This window comes from Delphinus delphis, chromosome 10, assembly GCF_949987515.2.
Source record: "Delphinus delphis chromosome 10, mDelDel1.2, whole genome shotgun sequence".
Taxonomy (NCBI): Eukaryota; Metazoa; Chordata; class Mammalia; order Artiodactyla; family Delphinidae; genus Delphinus; species Delphinus delphis.
The window spans coordinates 98,178,436-98,186,726 of NC_082692.2; positions in this window are offsets into that span (position 1 = coordinate 98,178,436).

An 8,291-nucleotide genomic window follows, 5' to 3' on the forward strand; every position below is an offset into this window, starting at 1 on the left:
TTCCTTTTTTGCTATAAAAAAAAAGGCTAAATGCTGCCCTCAAAGACAAAAGAATATTTTTTAAATGGTTGTTCATTAAAAACCAAAAAGGGGAGTGTGGGGAGAAGAAAGCCATATTTCTTGAGGGCTGTGCCAGGTTGATGTCATTTAAGCCCCATGACACCCCACAACGGGAGGGTGGTATTGCTAGAGAAGCAGATTGAAGTGCAGCAAGATGAAATAAGGTGGCTGAGATCACACAGCTAGTTATAGGAGAGCTAGAGTGAACATCCTGTGGTTTCAGCTCATCGTAACACATTTTCTACTAAAGGCAAAAATTTGTTCTATTCAGCACGCGCACATACACACACACACACACACACACACACACACACACGCAATTCCTGAGAGTGGTGGCAATTCTCAAGAGTATATTGAGGGCTTCCCTGGTGGCACAGTGGTTAAGAATCCGCCTGCCAACACAGGGGACATGGGTTCGAGCCCTGATCAGGGAAGATCCCACATGCTGCGGAGCAACTAAGCCTGTGCGCCACAACTACTGAAGCCTGCACGCCTAGAGCCTGTGCTCTGCAACGAGAGAAGCCACTGTAATGAGAAGTCCGCGCACTGCAACGAAGAGTAGGCCCCGCTCACTGCAACTAGAGAAAGCCTGCGTGCAGCAATGAGGACCCAACACAGCCAAAAATAAATAAATAAGTAAATTTATTTTTTATAAAAAGGGGGGTGCTTCCCTGGTGGCGCAGTGGTTGAGAGTCCACCTGCCGATGCAGGGGACACGGGTTCGTGCCCCGGTCCTGGGAAGATCCCACGTGCCGCGGAGCGGCTGGGCCCGTGAGCCATGGCCGCTGAGCCTGCGCGTCCGGAGCATGTGCTCTGCAGCAGGAGAGGCCACAACAGTGAGAGGCCCACATACCGCAAACAAACAAACGAGAAAAGGGTATATTGAGAGCAGGAAGAGCTGACATAGAAGATGTTTGTGGCCACAGAGGTGATACTTTTGAAGGGACAGTGTGCATTTTCATCTGTGAGTTTTGCTGTTGATCCAAGAAAAGTCATCGTGTTCCTTTATAGGCACACCTCTCAAGTCAAAACTAGCAAAGGCATGGGAACACGCAGATTTACTTGGTGTTTATGTTGCAATCTGGTTGTGTTTTATATTTTAAAACTCAATGCTAAACTGTAATATATGTAGCTAGTGGGAGTGCCTGTGCAAGCTGGTAATTTATGTCTTATGTTCCTGTTTGCATGATCTGTTAAAATGAGAGATTTTTTACCTACCTAAAATATGATCTTTGAAACTATATTGTTACCAGTTTGATTGATTTAATACTACCTTTCTGAGTCTCTTGGACTGAGAAGATGCATTGAAATGTAATGTCAAATGTTATAAGATCTGATAAGGTTTCTCTTTGGTTTTGTAAGGACATATACATTCACATTTGTAAACATCTTTAGAAAAGGACTGACTTTTTATAACGAGCTTCACTCTCTACTTTGCATCTCCCAAAGTTCTTCTCCCTCAAAACTGGGGGAGTTAAGGAGACTTTTATCCTGGTTTAGGTTATCCTGCAGATGGTCTGTTTCCAGGTCAGAAACCGGGAAGAGTTGCTTCCCAGGACCCCTCAGGACCAAGGAGCACTTTTAAGTCTTTTTCAGGACTACCCCACGCAGACTAATGGCTAAGTGCCTGTTATTGATGTTGATGAGCAGATGAGGCGACTAGTGAAGAGGAGTGGTTATGAGCTCTGACTTTGGGTCAAGGAGACTTGGATTTGAATCTGACAAGAACAAAGCATGGTCACTATAAATTGCCGGAGCATAATAAACAAGGTCCGTGGATTAGTGTGCACAGTGTTCACGGTGCTTGCAGAGTGGATGGTACCCAGTGGGACTCAAGGAGTTTCAAAATATGCTGAGCGTATCCTTCTGTGCTTTACCACTGTAATCTAATCTCTACAGCACCTCGTGGGGCAGAGTTCTGTGTTTTTACAAGTAGGCAAACCAAAGCACAGAGGGATTCGTAAGGACCAGGTCCAAGATCTGATTGTGGAATGGGCTTCCTCTCCACGGTATCAGCCTGCTCGTCCTACGCCTGTCTGTATGCTTGAATTAATTCTTAAATTCATGAAAGGCAAGGGACTATGGTGCAGACGTCACTCAGCCCTAGCCCACTCAGGAAAGAATCAGTGGCTGATGGCTTACACAAAATCCAGTTGAAACCAGGCTCTCTGCCCAAACTATGAAAGTAAATACCTTCTTGGAAAAGGCTGTCAGAGACCTTGATTTTAGATTAAAACTTGCAGAGTCAGAAGCCCCTTTGGGTTTCTTTTTATGGCCTTAAAGCTGGTGAGCTTAAAGCCAATTCCTCCACTGACCAATTTGTCAAATTGACCAAATGTTGGCTTCTTTTTAACTATTTACAAGGTTTACCACAATGCATCTTGGGTGAGGTTTTTAAGAGAAGTTTTCTGCAATTGTTGTGAAGTTAGAGTAACAGATTTTTGTTTTTCTTCACAGCCACATATTGAAGAAGGTTCAATATGCTTTGTCCCCAGATCACTGCTGTTGCAGGGAGAGACCGAGTTGCAGAGAGGGGAGAAATAGAGGTGAATAGACTCCAGGTGACAGAGGGGAAAACAAGGGGTAGAAATCAGAGGAAACTAGGGGAGGCAGGGCTGTTACCGAGTCCGAGCTCCTATGGCTCCTGCGTGAGAGGCCAGTAAATCCAGAGACGAGCTGTGGGAGCTGGGAATGGTGACTTCATCTGGGAAGCCAGCGGACCAGAAAGAAGGGGGACTAGTGTCCCAAAGAGCCATCTTCCCGAGTTAGAATTCTGGCTTATTTTATACTAAAAGCAGAGGGGATAAAGTCCTCGTTCCGGCCAGACTCCAGAGGGCGTGTGTTCATTTCTTCCTCCTGCAGCCATTCGCAGGTGGGCCTGACCAGGATGCTTCCTGTGAGCTAAACAAAAGTATTTTCACTTAACGCTCATTACCTGGGAGGCAGGGTTCCCAGAGATGGGCCATTGTGTATAATTTAAGCCTATAGGCAACATCCCTTTAGTGATTAATTTGTAATAGAATACAAAGGTTCTTCCCTGTTATGGGGTGGAGGGGGTCAGAGAGCAGGGGTCTAGGGGAAGAGATGGGGGACACCAAGGAACAGAAGAGGGAGGAAGGGGGAAATGAAGTGTAGAGGGACAGAGATGGGGAGAGATTAAGGGGCAGAGAGATGGAGACATTTAGGGGAAGACAAAGTGAGAAACGGAGGAATGGGAAAGGAGACAGAAGGAGAAGTGAAAAGCAGGAGACAGAAAGAGCATAAACCGAGTGGCATGATATTAATACACTCAAGAAAAATCTACATTCAAGAATATATTCTTCATTAATGTGTTCATAAGTTAAGTATAGTCAAAGGAAAAATAAAGCCATCCTTAATTTTTGGTAAAGAGAAAATTCTTTCAAATGCCTCTCTGAAGGCAACATGAAAACCATCAACTACAACATCATATAAATCTATAAAAGTTTGCAAAGCCATTCCATGCAGTAGAAATCGCCATAAGCCTTAGACGTTGGTAAGTTAGTGTTTCGCGAAAAACTGGGTTTGCCTCTTGGTGCATATCGATCCGAAAGACACAACCAAGCCCAAGAGCGGGAGAAGGAAGTATTTATTCCTTGCAGCAAGTAAGGAGAACCCTGGAGATCTTTCCCAAAGCAGTGTCTCCCCAACAGCAAAATTGGGGAAGTTTTAAGCTAGGGGTACATGTATTTTCATGAAGGAGCATGGGCGTTGAATGAAGTCACAAGGTTCCTAAAAGGTCCACATCATCAGCCGTTAGGTTCCAGTTGATCTGGTGGTTGAGCACCTGAGGGTGGGGGCGAATTAAATTCTGCAAAACAGCTCAAGAAAGTGCTTCAGGCTAGTCTTCACCATTGGAACAGAAGTGGGAGTCTTTACAAATGATGTGTTATTTTTGCTGTTGTTGCTTCTCTTGCAACAACAAGTTGTTTGTTCCTGCATTTTTTTTGTTGTTGTTGTTGCTCCTTTAAGACCATTAATTACAGAGACCTGTTCAAAGATAAGCATTGTGGCCAGGCTTAGATCACAAAATGGCTTAGGCCAAAAATGGCTTCTCTTATGTCAAGAAAGCCAGGCCTGGGCTTCCCTGGTGGCGCAGTGGTTGAGAGTCTGCCTGCCGATGCAGGGGACACAGATTCGTGCCCCGGTCCGGGAAAATCCCACATGCCGTGGAGCGGCTGGGCCCGTGAGCCATGGCCGCTGAGCCTGCGTGTCCGGAGCCTGTGCTCCGCGATGTGAGAGGCCACAACAGTGACAGGCCCACGTACCACAAAAAAAAAAAAAAAAAAAAAAAAAAGGAAGCCAGGCCTAGTTCTCTTTCTCTGGGGACCCCCTACCCTGTCTGCTTACATTAGCAAAATGTCCATTTAGAAAATCCATGAGTCTGCAGATTAGCCATTTGATAAATTGGTCATTTGGTTACTTGGCTGGCAGAAAATCGCTTGTCTCTCTTTTGAAGATGGGTCTTCTAAAAGGTAGATTCAAGTCTTAACAGCAGGGCGAAGAGGATGCTGGGCTCTCCTGGCTGTGACGCATTCTAAGTGCCGTAAAGAAACAATGCTGTTAAGATCTAATTTGCCAGCATATCATGCCACAATTTCTTGGGCTTTCAAAGTCTAGGATGTGCAGTGGTTCCCATTGGGGTAGGGGTCCTCAACTGAGCTGCAGGACAAGTGATGAAGGTACATTGACCTGGATCTCTGTGGTCTTGAATAAGTGTCATGGGCCTTGTTGCCCTACTGTGTCTGAGAACATTCTCTGCCTTTTTATGGTTCCTGGTCTTGCATCTTTTTTGATGCTCTATCATCTTGGTGCCCCAGTGGTCTGTCTCCCCCATGCTGGGCAGCAAGAACAGATCTTCTGCTCTGAGCCTCACCCTAATTCCCTGCTAACATGGAGGCCACATTTGTGACCTAAGTGACCATCTACTTTGGATGCCCAGACCTCATCTAATAATTTTTTTTTTTAAGAAGATGTTGGGGGTAGGAGTTTATTAATTAATTTATTTATTTTTGCTGTGTTCGGTCTTCGTTTCTGTGCAAGGGCTTTCTCTAGTTGTGGCAAGCGGGAGCCACTCTTCATCGCGGTACGTGGGCCTCTCACTATCGCGGCCTCTCTTGTTGCGGAGCACAGGCTCCAGACGCACAGGCTCAGTAGTTGTGGCACACGGGCCTAGTTGCTCCACGGCATGTGGGATCCTCCCAGACCAGGGCTCAAACCCGTGTCCCCTGCATTAACAGACAGATTCTCAACCACTGCGCCACCAGGGAAGCCCTCATCTAATAATTTAACACACACTTTTGAGCACTTCTTGGGCCAGTCCTTGGGGCCAGGCCATAGGAGACAGTGGAGGACATACAGACATGGCTTCCACCTCATGGACCTACTGCAGGGTTACAAGCGACAGAAACCAGCTTTGTGAATGGCTACTGGGGTGTTTTGTGGAATCCAGTAACACTTATTTTTTTCTTAACTGGTGGTGCAGTGCACACTTGGGTGAATATGTCTTTTCTGGTTTTTAAATTTATTTATTTACTTTTGGCTGCGTTGGGTCTTCGTTGCTGTGCATGGGCTTCCTCTAGTTGCGCTGAGCGGGAGCTACTCTTCGTTGTGGTGCACGGGCTTCTCATGGCAGTGGCTTCCCTTGTTGTGGAGCATGGGCTCTAGGAGCGCGGGCTCAGTAGTTGTGGCATGAGCGCTCAGTAGCTGTGGCTCGCGGGCTCTAGAGTGCAGGCTCAGTAGTTGTGGCGCACAGGCTTAGTTGCTCTGCAGCATGTGGGATCTTCCCAGACCAAGGCTCGAACCCATGTCCCCTGCATTGGCGTATTCTTAACTGAATCCAGTAACACTTCGGATGACCTCACCTCTGAAAGGCTTGAGCCAAGGCAGCCGCAGGAACCTCAACAACCAGAATCCAAGGAAGTTCCTGCTAGACTGCTGCCGTTGACCTATGTGAATTATTCCTGTTCCTACTCGCTGTGAGTATCAGTTCAAAAGTCCAAAGCTGAGGGTGAAGAATCATCTTATATCCACCTCTGATGCAATCAACTGTAAAGGGAGGTGGGGGCCAGTTGGCACATGTGGTGCAAACATGGCTGGAGGACCAACAGTTCCCGGAGAAGCAGGAATCATTGTGAGCTGGGTGGAAACTGCAAAAAATGTATTCATTACAAGGATCTCGAAGTCCAGCAGAGGAAACCTTATAAAGAACTAACTTCAGCTCAGCCTCACAGGTGCTTAATCAAGTGAAACACAGCGGTAGGTGGATGTCAGGCATGCCTTCACCTAGGAGGTGACATCCCCACTGGTTTTTTTTTGGACCAAGTTTATTACATTCAATATATACAGTAAAATGCACCCAGTTTAAATATACCGTTCAATGAGTTTTCAGAAATGTGAACACCCATGTCATCCTGATCTCAATCAAGATATAGAACATTTCTGTCACCTCAGAAAGTTTCTCATGGCACTTTGCAGACACTGCTCCCCTTTATACCCTAGGCAACCACTGATCTGACTTGTTTCACTATAGATTAGTTTTGCTGATTCTAGAATTTCCATATGTGGAATCATATTGTATGGATTCTTTTTCCTTCAACATTTTGTCTAAGATTCACCCACATTTCAAAACTGTGTTTTGAAGAGTAAGAGGAAGAGTGAGGATACTGCAGGGATGGAGATGTAAAAGAGCAGAGTGAGTAGAGTGTGCTTTAAACACCAGAATTAGTTTAGTGTGACCCAAGCATGCGGTCTGAGGGGGCAGTGGCAGGAGAGGAGCCTGATAAAATGGAAAGAGTTGACAAAGTTGAATTCTACCTGAGCCCTGCACTCTTGAGAAACAGTGATGGTGAAGAAATCCCCCCACTCTTTTGTGCTCTGGAAATGGTTTACTGCAAAGAGACATCCATTCCCTTAGGACCAACGTAAGATTTGCAGATGCTTCCGTTGTTTACCTGTGGCAAGGCTAGACACAGTCCTTCTGAATTCCCGTTCTTTACCTTATAAATGATTTGCTGAACTACTGGTCTCCACTGATCAGTCAGAACAAAATGCTGATCAACCAAAGTTTAAACTTCTCTCATTTCCCCAGGCTCCTTTTGACCCACCCTCAGCCTGAGCCAGCATATAACTGGCCTCAAGGTAAAACATTCTCCGATTTACTACTATCGGATCCAGCAAGCCACTCTTTCTCCCCACTTTCCACATCCAGTTCTCTCTAGCTTTCTTCAGTCTTCCTGAGAAGGAAGAACTCTTTTGCATAACCCTTGAGACACCTGCAGAGCTTTCGGCTGGAGTGGTCTCCCCATAGCTATAGTCTTGCCCCTTCCCCTCCCCCACCCTTTGCAGTAATACTTCTGAATAAAGTTCTCCTTAATAAGTCTGGATTTGTTTTCTTATTTAGCGAACAGGCTTCCGTTAGAATCCTAGGCCAAAAGCTCTTAAACCTTCAACAAGCCACAACTTCTCCTAGCCTCTGTTCTTTCATGTGTAAAATGGGGATAATATAACCTTTACCTTGTAGGACCTTTGTGACGACTAAAGATGGGAAACCATGAAAATAGGATAGTCAATAAATAGTAGTGAATAGAGTTATATCAGAGTCACGGCCTTACGTGTCAGATTAAGTTTATACCCACTATTGTCTCTTCCACACCTGTCCAATGCTTGGCACTTGGCTCAGTAAAGCATTTAGAATGAATACCTTTATCCCACTGAGAGTGGGCGGGGTGGGGTTTGAGAATAATACCTGGTTTAGAAAGAGCAGGTTGGTCACTGTGGACTTTCATCTGGCCTTTACGTATTAAAAAGGCCCGTCTCTCCACACCTGCCTCCCTAACGGTTCCTGTGATACATTTGATGCTGCCTCTCCTGGAAAACGGAAATGATAATTCCTGTCATCCTCTGAAATCACTAGAGAGAAGGAGGAGCACTTTTTTAACATCCTGAGGGGCATATACACATTCCCACATGTGATAGGAGAAAGTCTCTCCATCAGCGCTCACAAGGGGTCCTGGCCCACCTCCTGAGGCCCCGCCTTCCCCACGGCTCAAGTTCCTCCCACTCAGCTGGGTGCTAGGGGCTCCTTTACCCTGCTGGCTCGTGGCTCCGGGTGCGCATGTGCGCACTTCCCCCACAACACACCCCCCCCCCGGGCTCGGCTGGAGGGGGCGGGGCCACATTGCGTCATCAGGGCGCGCGCGGCGGAGAGCGCC